The sequence below is a fragment of the Limulus polyphemus genome, unplaced genomic scaffold (assembly GCF_000517525.1).
Source record: "Limulus polyphemus unplaced genomic scaffold, Limulus_polyphemus-2.1.2 Scaffold1350, whole genome shotgun sequence".
In the NCBI taxonomy this organism is placed as follows: domain Eukaryota; kingdom Metazoa; phylum Arthropoda; class Merostomata; order Xiphosura; family Limulidae; genus Limulus; species Limulus polyphemus.
Genome location: NW_013666960.1, coordinates 139,111 through 147,214, shown reverse-complemented (window position 1 = coordinate 147,214; position 8,104 = coordinate 139,111). Strand labels below are relative to the sequence as shown.

The following is an 8,104-nucleotide window of genomic DNA, read 5'->3' as shown; positions in this document are numbered from 1 at the left end:
TGTAGTCATGTGACTCGCTGACGCAACAATACTCTTCGCTGTGGAACAAACCAGCTCCCCAGTGGCACGGCGGTATGTCTGCGGACTTATACGGCTAGAAACCGGGATTCGATAACCGTGGTGGGCAGAGCACAGATAGCCCTTTGTGTAGCTTTATGCTTAATAGCAAATAACAACAATAAACCAAATTACCAAAATGTAAATAAAACAGCGAGATATAAGTTCCACAACTCAATGTTGCTGTATTTTGAGAAATCACTTGTAATTTACAATACAATTTACAAAGGAAAACTCTACCTATAAATACACACATTGGGTGTTGGATTTGTATGACAAATCATTACTAAGTCTTTAAAATTGTGCTTGTCATAGCATTTCAAAATTTTCTGACGAGCTTATTATTTTACAATGATCAAGTATGCTGCGCCAGATAAACTTTAAAATGTCTAACAAATGTTAAAAACAAACAAATACTGTCCTAAAATGAGATTATATTTAATTAGTGAAGCAAAGTTCAACAAAAATAGAATGTGTGTTAGTTTTCTCACATGACCGATTGCATATTCTTACAAACAATTGAAGCAATCTTTTAATATACAAAAAAAAGAAAAAGTTTTATACTTATTTATAATACTTAAACCACGGAAGGAAAAAAAAAGTTGGGAAATCGTATAAAAATAGTAAATTCGCTTGTCGAAAACGATAGGGTTTTATAGACTTTCTTGAATACATTTTATACTTATATACTTTCTAGGATGAATTAAAGTCGTATTTATAAGTCGTGTTGCTAAGCCCAAAGCATGAATTATCTGTATTGTGCTCATCGTGAGTATCTAAACCTGATTTGTAGCGTTATAAGCGTTCAGACTTACCGCTGTACGTTCTACCAGAGGTTCAATGAAATATGATCGAGACATGTAATGAATGAATCTTCAATCTAAATGTAAAGGCCAAATGTTTTATAGTTTATAATTAACCATGACAGGTTATAACTGTAATTATGAAACAAGAAATCAGAGATACTTGTTACTAGAGCTATTATAAATATATTACGAATTTAACAGAAACTTCTAGATTTCACATGTCCGTGAATAACAATACACCTTTGCATTAAACACTGAAACATTAAATTAAATAAAAATGTTAAATTATAATATTTGGTTCAAAGACAAGTAAGAATATTCCACTATGCTTTCTCTGATCAGACAATAATTATATTACTTTCCACGGTTGGCTGCGGCTACAGTCAGTCGTCTGTCTGGTTCCATGTAGGGGCCCCCCAACTGTTATCCAGGCCTGAATCGACTACACATCAAAGTAGTTCTGGGAGATGCTGCATCGGGGTGCAGGCAGGCCCATAAATTGTGATAATGTCAATTGGAAGTACTTATAGTTCTGAAGTGTCATGTAGGGAGGGAAAAACTATTGGAGAGAATCTATACTAAGATTTTACAGAAATGGACCATATTTTATCTCCCACTCCTATGTGCGTGGGAAAGTTGGCCACGCGCCTACGCTAGTGAACAGTCCTGTCATTGATTATAACTTCACTCCACTAGCTAATCTGTGAATTACAAAGAGCTCGATCCAACCATGTGAAGTCAAGCATTCATTGCAAGGTCATAAAACAAGACTTTTACAAGATGCTTTACAGTAAATACGTAGGTCTTCTTCGTCTTTGTGGAGACTACCACTTAAAATACAAGCTAAAGAAATCATATAACTTGATTTTCTCTTAATAAAAAATTACAGACAACCCTAAATCTTATTATATTATGCAATTTGAATTCATGACGTTATATGAAGTTTTAATTACTTCGTGGAATTAATAACTCGTCTGATTGTCACAAAATTAAATATATGGTTGACTGTTAGCAGTGTCTGTTTGTTTTTTTTTTTAATTATGCACAAAGCTACACAAGAGCTATTTGTGCTCTGCCCACCACGGGTATCGAAACCCGGTTTCTAGCGATGTAAGTCCGCAGAATAAGCGACACTATTGGCAGTAAGGAAATTAATATAGCATCTGATGTTGTAAATACTTTAAGTTCATCTATTTCCTGTTTTAAAAACTAAATACATTGATAACAATCTTACGCAAGTTTGACTGCACGAATAAGTAAAGTTAAATAAAAGTATGAGTACATTTTCTTTTAAAACAATTACGTAATGTCAGGCTATTTAAAAAAATATATCTATGTCTTGCCAGCTGCCCTCACTAATGTTTGAAATCTAAAGAAATATTTATTGTATAATATTCAATATTTGCCTGTCCTGAAAATGCGCGCGCACTTAATATAATATTTTGGGATAACATGGGATCTATTGGTCCATCTCGGCTGTTCCATCCTCTAAACTAAATTAAAATAATTAAAAAATTCAACGGATGTAAATATACTTTATCTTTAGTATACATTTTGTCCAACAACATATTAAAAGCTTATCAAAGTTTACAAAAAAAAAGTCTAACGTTAGATAGTAGAATAACATTATAAGCTTATTTATTGATTGTATTAAGTATGGTAAAGTTTAACCCTAACTAAACTAAAGCAAAAAACGTATGCAAGTTGCAGTGTTAATTTATCTCTTTATCGAATATCGGTCGTACTTAATAAAGGCTTAACTAATGTTAGGCCTAAGAAAAGTGGAGTTGTAGATTTAGGTGTCTGAGGTTAGAATTATTTTGTGTTATTCTAGAAATCCTGTATTTAAAGAAGTACTGTTACAATAAAGATACTAATTCGATCAGAAATGTTTTGCTGCTCTGTGTTAGTAAATATATAATAGACCTATGACGTGCGTACATCTCATAGATGAAATCGACACAATACAAAGAAATAAACATTATAATAGGCAGTTTTTGAAATTAGGCCTAATCTGAGGGTAGTTTATTTCAGAGTATTATTGTTGAAGAAGTACGCTACTGGTTGGAACAGCGTACGAACCCTACCTCTTGCCCCCCCCCCCACTACCACAACAGTAGTTAAGTGTGTTTGTGTTTTTCTTGTAGCAAAGTCACATCGGGCTGTATACTGTGTCCATCGAGGGGAATCGAAACCCTGATTTTAGCGTTGTACATCCGTAGACTTACCGCTGTCTCAGAAGGGGACCAGTGGTTAAGAACTCCGGATAATTTTGCTTTACTGGTTCTTTAAGGTCTAGTCGCGCCACTGATGATGCTTAAGTAATACAACTTACCATAGGAATAAATGAAGAAAGGTGTGAATTCTTGCAAATTTTTGAGGCTTACAGCTTGATTCTGAGAACTATAAATGATTGAAAAATAAACGTGCTTTATTCGACATTCTGATTTATTTATTCAATGCACGCTTTTGGCTGCTTTACACTTGTCGTCGTCAGGCGAATTTAAAGAAAACTTAAATAAAAATAAAACAAATGGAAGAGATTAAGTTTAATCAAACGAAACACATAGTTCGCACACTGCTCTGGGAGAATAATAAAAGGATTATAATGTTTCACTAAAAAAAAGGGAATTTGTTTGAACGAATTATAACATTTTTTGAAAAACGTTCTCGTCAAATGCCAGAGGCTAAAGTTTCGAGGATTTCGAGTATATATTAACCATTAATAACTTAAAACTGATAAATATTTCTAGTGTACATTCAGCCTAAAAAGAAAGAGAAAGTACATTGAATTGTTCAGAATTTAAAGCCGATTTTCAGATTCATGGAAGGCAAAAAAGAAACAGCCAAAGTTATAACTATATTTACAGATGAACGAGATATGAAACCGAACATGATGCTTCAGCTTAAACGGAAATATTTGTAGATTAGCCGTATATAGAATATATATAATCCAAATTTTCGCGTTTAATTACGCCATTTGCTTTTCTTTTATTATGTAAATCAGAAAAGTTTTTGAGAGAAAATCCTAAGTATGTTTAATTCATGAGACACACGATACGATTTATTGCTTAATAACCCTCGTAAATATTTGGACAATGCCCTGTATCATTCTGAAGTGGTGATCTTACATGTGGCGACATCTATAGGAATATATTTTTAAGCCTCTCCCGAGAAAAAGCTCTATTGTAGGCAACGCCAGTAACAAGGAGCTGGATATAATATGCATCGCTGATAAAATTCAGAGGCGTCGGAACCGGAGGGTACTGTAGCACCTCCACTTTCACATATTTGACTTAAATAGCAACATTAAATTAAATTATATTATGATATTAATTTTCTTGGTGGGTATGCCCCCCCCCCCCCCCCCACGATTGAGCTGTCTTTGGCAACACGGAGCTTCTTATGCTTTCAATCTCTCATTGTAAAATCTGCATGTCTAGCCAAGCACTCCAACTTTGAAACTTCTTCCTATACCGCTGAAATGGTATTTATTTCAGTAGGTTCTGGTGAAATTCTCAACATAACAACAACAACAACAAAAAAGAAAACATCTGAGGTTCTTAAATATCGGAAGATATGTAAAGAGAAATTAAAAATCTAATTTAATTTAAATGCATAGAAATAAAACGGAGTCGACGAAGTATTTGTACTTCAAATGCTTAGAGCAATAAATTCTCTCTTTTCAATTATGCCTCGTTAATGATTAACCAAATATACTTTATTGCATTTGTCAAAAATAATGAGTTGTAACTCCGTATAAAACTAGACCACCTTTAGTGATATAAAACGAGTGACAACTAAGTGTCCCCCACTGGGCCCACATAACAGAATTCCCTTCAGCTTACAAATACCACCACCACTCCGACTTCATGAAGAAAACCTTCCCCCCACGTCTATTACTCCTCCCTTCCTCCTCATACTTACGACACTCCATTCTTCATCTAGGCACTGGTCAGACAGGTTAGTCGGCTCTTGACCAGTGAAAGTGGGTTTTCTGAGAGCACACCCGTTCCCCACCCCACGTTAAATTCTCCGGGGGGTAGGATTTATAGATCCCCGCTTCCCTGAGGGACCATAAGTCTAACAGGGGTCGTTTGTTTCAAGGGTAAAAAGAATAAGACATACTTTTCCGGCGATTTTCCAACCCATCAAGCTGCATCAACCTTTTCCGACCTTCTTCCGGCTCAGCACACTTATTAGCAAAAGACAACCTCCATTCACTACTACCTTAAGCGTCTTACTCCATTACCATGTGTGGGACGAAGAGAAACCACAGTTTCTGACCGCTCCTGGTTGTCTTTCTAGAGGGCTTGAAAGATTTTAAACTTAAATAACTATCAAGATTGGATTGGATGTCACCCACTGGCTCAGCATTAAGTCTGTGGGCTTATAACGCTAAAAAATCAGGTTTCGATGCCCGCAGTGGGTAGCGTACAGATAGTCCATTGCGCAGCTTTGTACTTAACCACAAACAGGCATTTTTTTTTGGTAGATATCCAAATTCAGAGAGATTAATTGGGAAATAAGTTATCAGTTTCTCGAAAGTTTTTATTTAGGGGGGGATAAAACAATGTCAAAGCAACACTGTGTGAGTGACGAGATTCGTTCGTGTAAAAAACGCCATTCTGTATTATGATAAGTTTCCTTAATAGTGTGTTTGCGGCCAAAAGAATAATAATAATAAAAACAACCTGTATAACACTATGTGTTATTAATAGGAGTTTAGCGATTTTCCATCATCTGTAGTTCCGGCTATGGTAATCCAAACTATCACATATTTTCAGTGGATGTGCTCTACTTGACTCTTAATTCACATCCCAACTTTCAAGACAATCCATTAAGAAATACCTGAGATATAAGATCTCCAATTTTCATTGAGTTTCTTCTTATTTTTTCATCGCATCAAAAGTATGGAACTTTATTTGATAGAAAAACATACTTAATTTTTATGGATTTTTTTTTCAAATTTGGCACACTGATAGATCTTTACAATCTACAATTAGGAGTCAAATTTGATCTAAATATAAGACACATGTGCAAAGTTATTCAACAAAAACCGATCAAATTTAACGAAAATTTTTTCACACGCCTACGCAAAAATTCATGTGATCTATCGGTCTAGCATTTTTACTACAGCTTCATCTAAGAGTAAAAGTGAAGCGTTTTTAGTTTTTGTCATTTGGATTAAAGACGGCTTATTTAGGGCAGAACAACTACAAGGTGAAAGGACGCGCAGATACATAAATATTGGTTAGACAAGCAAACTAGATTAGTAGTTTCTAGCTCAAGTTTACAAAAGAATCATACTGGTGGACGGTTATTATTGATTATTGATTGCGAACTTTTCAGCACAAATTTACTAAATTTTATGAAATTATCCTAATTAAAGAGTATTTAGCGTCACGTGATATTAGCTTAAGCAATTAGCACAAATAATGATGCTTGATATGGCTGTACCGATTGCATGGGGGTGATGACAAGAAACTGTTAATCTAAATTCCATGGCGTTAGTATAAAGGAAGCTATTAACACTGTTTTAGAGAGGAAAAACTACTACCAAATATTTTAAAGAACCTGGTCGGTTCTGTAAAGTAAAGGTCTGTTTCGGATGATAGGTTGCGATCCTAAAGCTAATGTTGATTACTATCAGTGTCACTTTCTTATTTTGCGTGTATTAAAAAAAAAGTCGTGATATCTATTCAAAAACATGTTAAGTGTGAAAAAAAGATGCGACCGAAAAGAAAAAAAAAAAAAGAATTGAGCGTGCGACTTAAAGAAATGAAATCAAAATTGGCGGCCGAATTGATAGCTACACTTATAGCATTAATAAGAATTTTACAACAAATATTCATTCATTAGTTAGCTGGGCAGCATTTTTTTTCAACTTTGTGCATAATGGTGGGTAAAATAAAATACGCGGTCTAGCTAATTAATGAATGAATATTTGCTGTAAACTTCTTATCAATGCTATAAGCGTTGCTATCAGTTCGGCTGCCAGTTTTGGTTTCATTCCTTTAAATCCAACGTGAATCCTTATTTTCACACCTAAGGTGTTTTTGATTATATATGATTCTCGTAAACAGTTAGGGTCTAATTGCAGATATCGATGTAAGTTAATGTTTATGCTGCAATGATAGACCGAGAGTTGCCTAGTGGTTAGCCTACTGGTGTAAGGAACTGAGGGTGCTATCAAACACACTTCGCACTTTTCTGTTGCGCTTGTGTTAAAGATCGACAATCAATCCACAATTGAGTTAAAGACTAGTTGCTTTAGGTGGCGGGCGTTACTGACTAGTTGCTTTTCCATTCTAAAATTCACAGTAACTTAGACTTTACATTATAACGCCCCCATTATAACTGAAAGGGCGAGCATGTTTGGTGGGACGGGGATTCGAACCCGCGACCCGCAGATCTCGAGTCGAGCGCCCTAACCACCTGGCTATGCTGGGCCATTTAGGGAGGAGTAAAAAACAAGAAATCGGTATTCCGTTTTATCATGAAATACAAGCTCTTTCTAAAAATCAGAGTGACTCAATTGTCATGTGGATTTACGAAATAAACTATATAGAACCATATTAAATATTTGTTACACAATTATGGCACCATCATAGTTTCTATGAAAGCATATCTAAAAATTCAACTTTCGTGAAAAACGGCAAGAACACAACAACAATTGAGTACTGGCCATAGCTATGTTTAAACCACAGACCTGGCAATTTATCCCATACTATACAAAAAGTGTCGATCAGATAAATGAGCTTGTAAAGATAATTATGGAGGTTAAAAAAGGGAAGTGATGAAAAAATATCAAAACTCATAAGTTACTTAAATATATGTTGTACTAACGATTGATAATTAAGAAAACATTAAAAATAGTATTTAACATATCTGGACTGATGCCACACCAGCTGGAGGTGAAATATCTGGATGAAATTCTCACATCCACGCAATGTCGACAGTTTGGTTTATTTTCCTAGAGCCAGTCTCTAGAATTTATCACTTCAACTTGCGCAGCTTAGTTTTTATTTATTTGTATAGAACGATTTTCCCGTTGGTCATGATATAAGAAAGAGTCAGAGGTCACAGAAATGTCTAACAGGTGTAAATTCATTCATTTGCAGCACCATATTGTTACGAAGCGGATTTGACTGGATTCTTTTGGAATCGACAGTTGATTCATGGACTTATTTACGAATAGTCTAATAATTTAAACGTTATATATCCATTGTAACTATTAA

At 34.9% G+C, this 8,104-nt stretch overlaps 1 protein-coding gene across 1 annotated transcript in view; it reads right to left on the bottom strand.

The window, feature by feature from the left end:
- LOC106463215 (band 4.1-like protein 4) overlaps positions 1 to 8,104 on the bottom strand; it is a 139,971-nt gene that overhangs the window by 32,850 nt on the left and 99,017 nt on the right.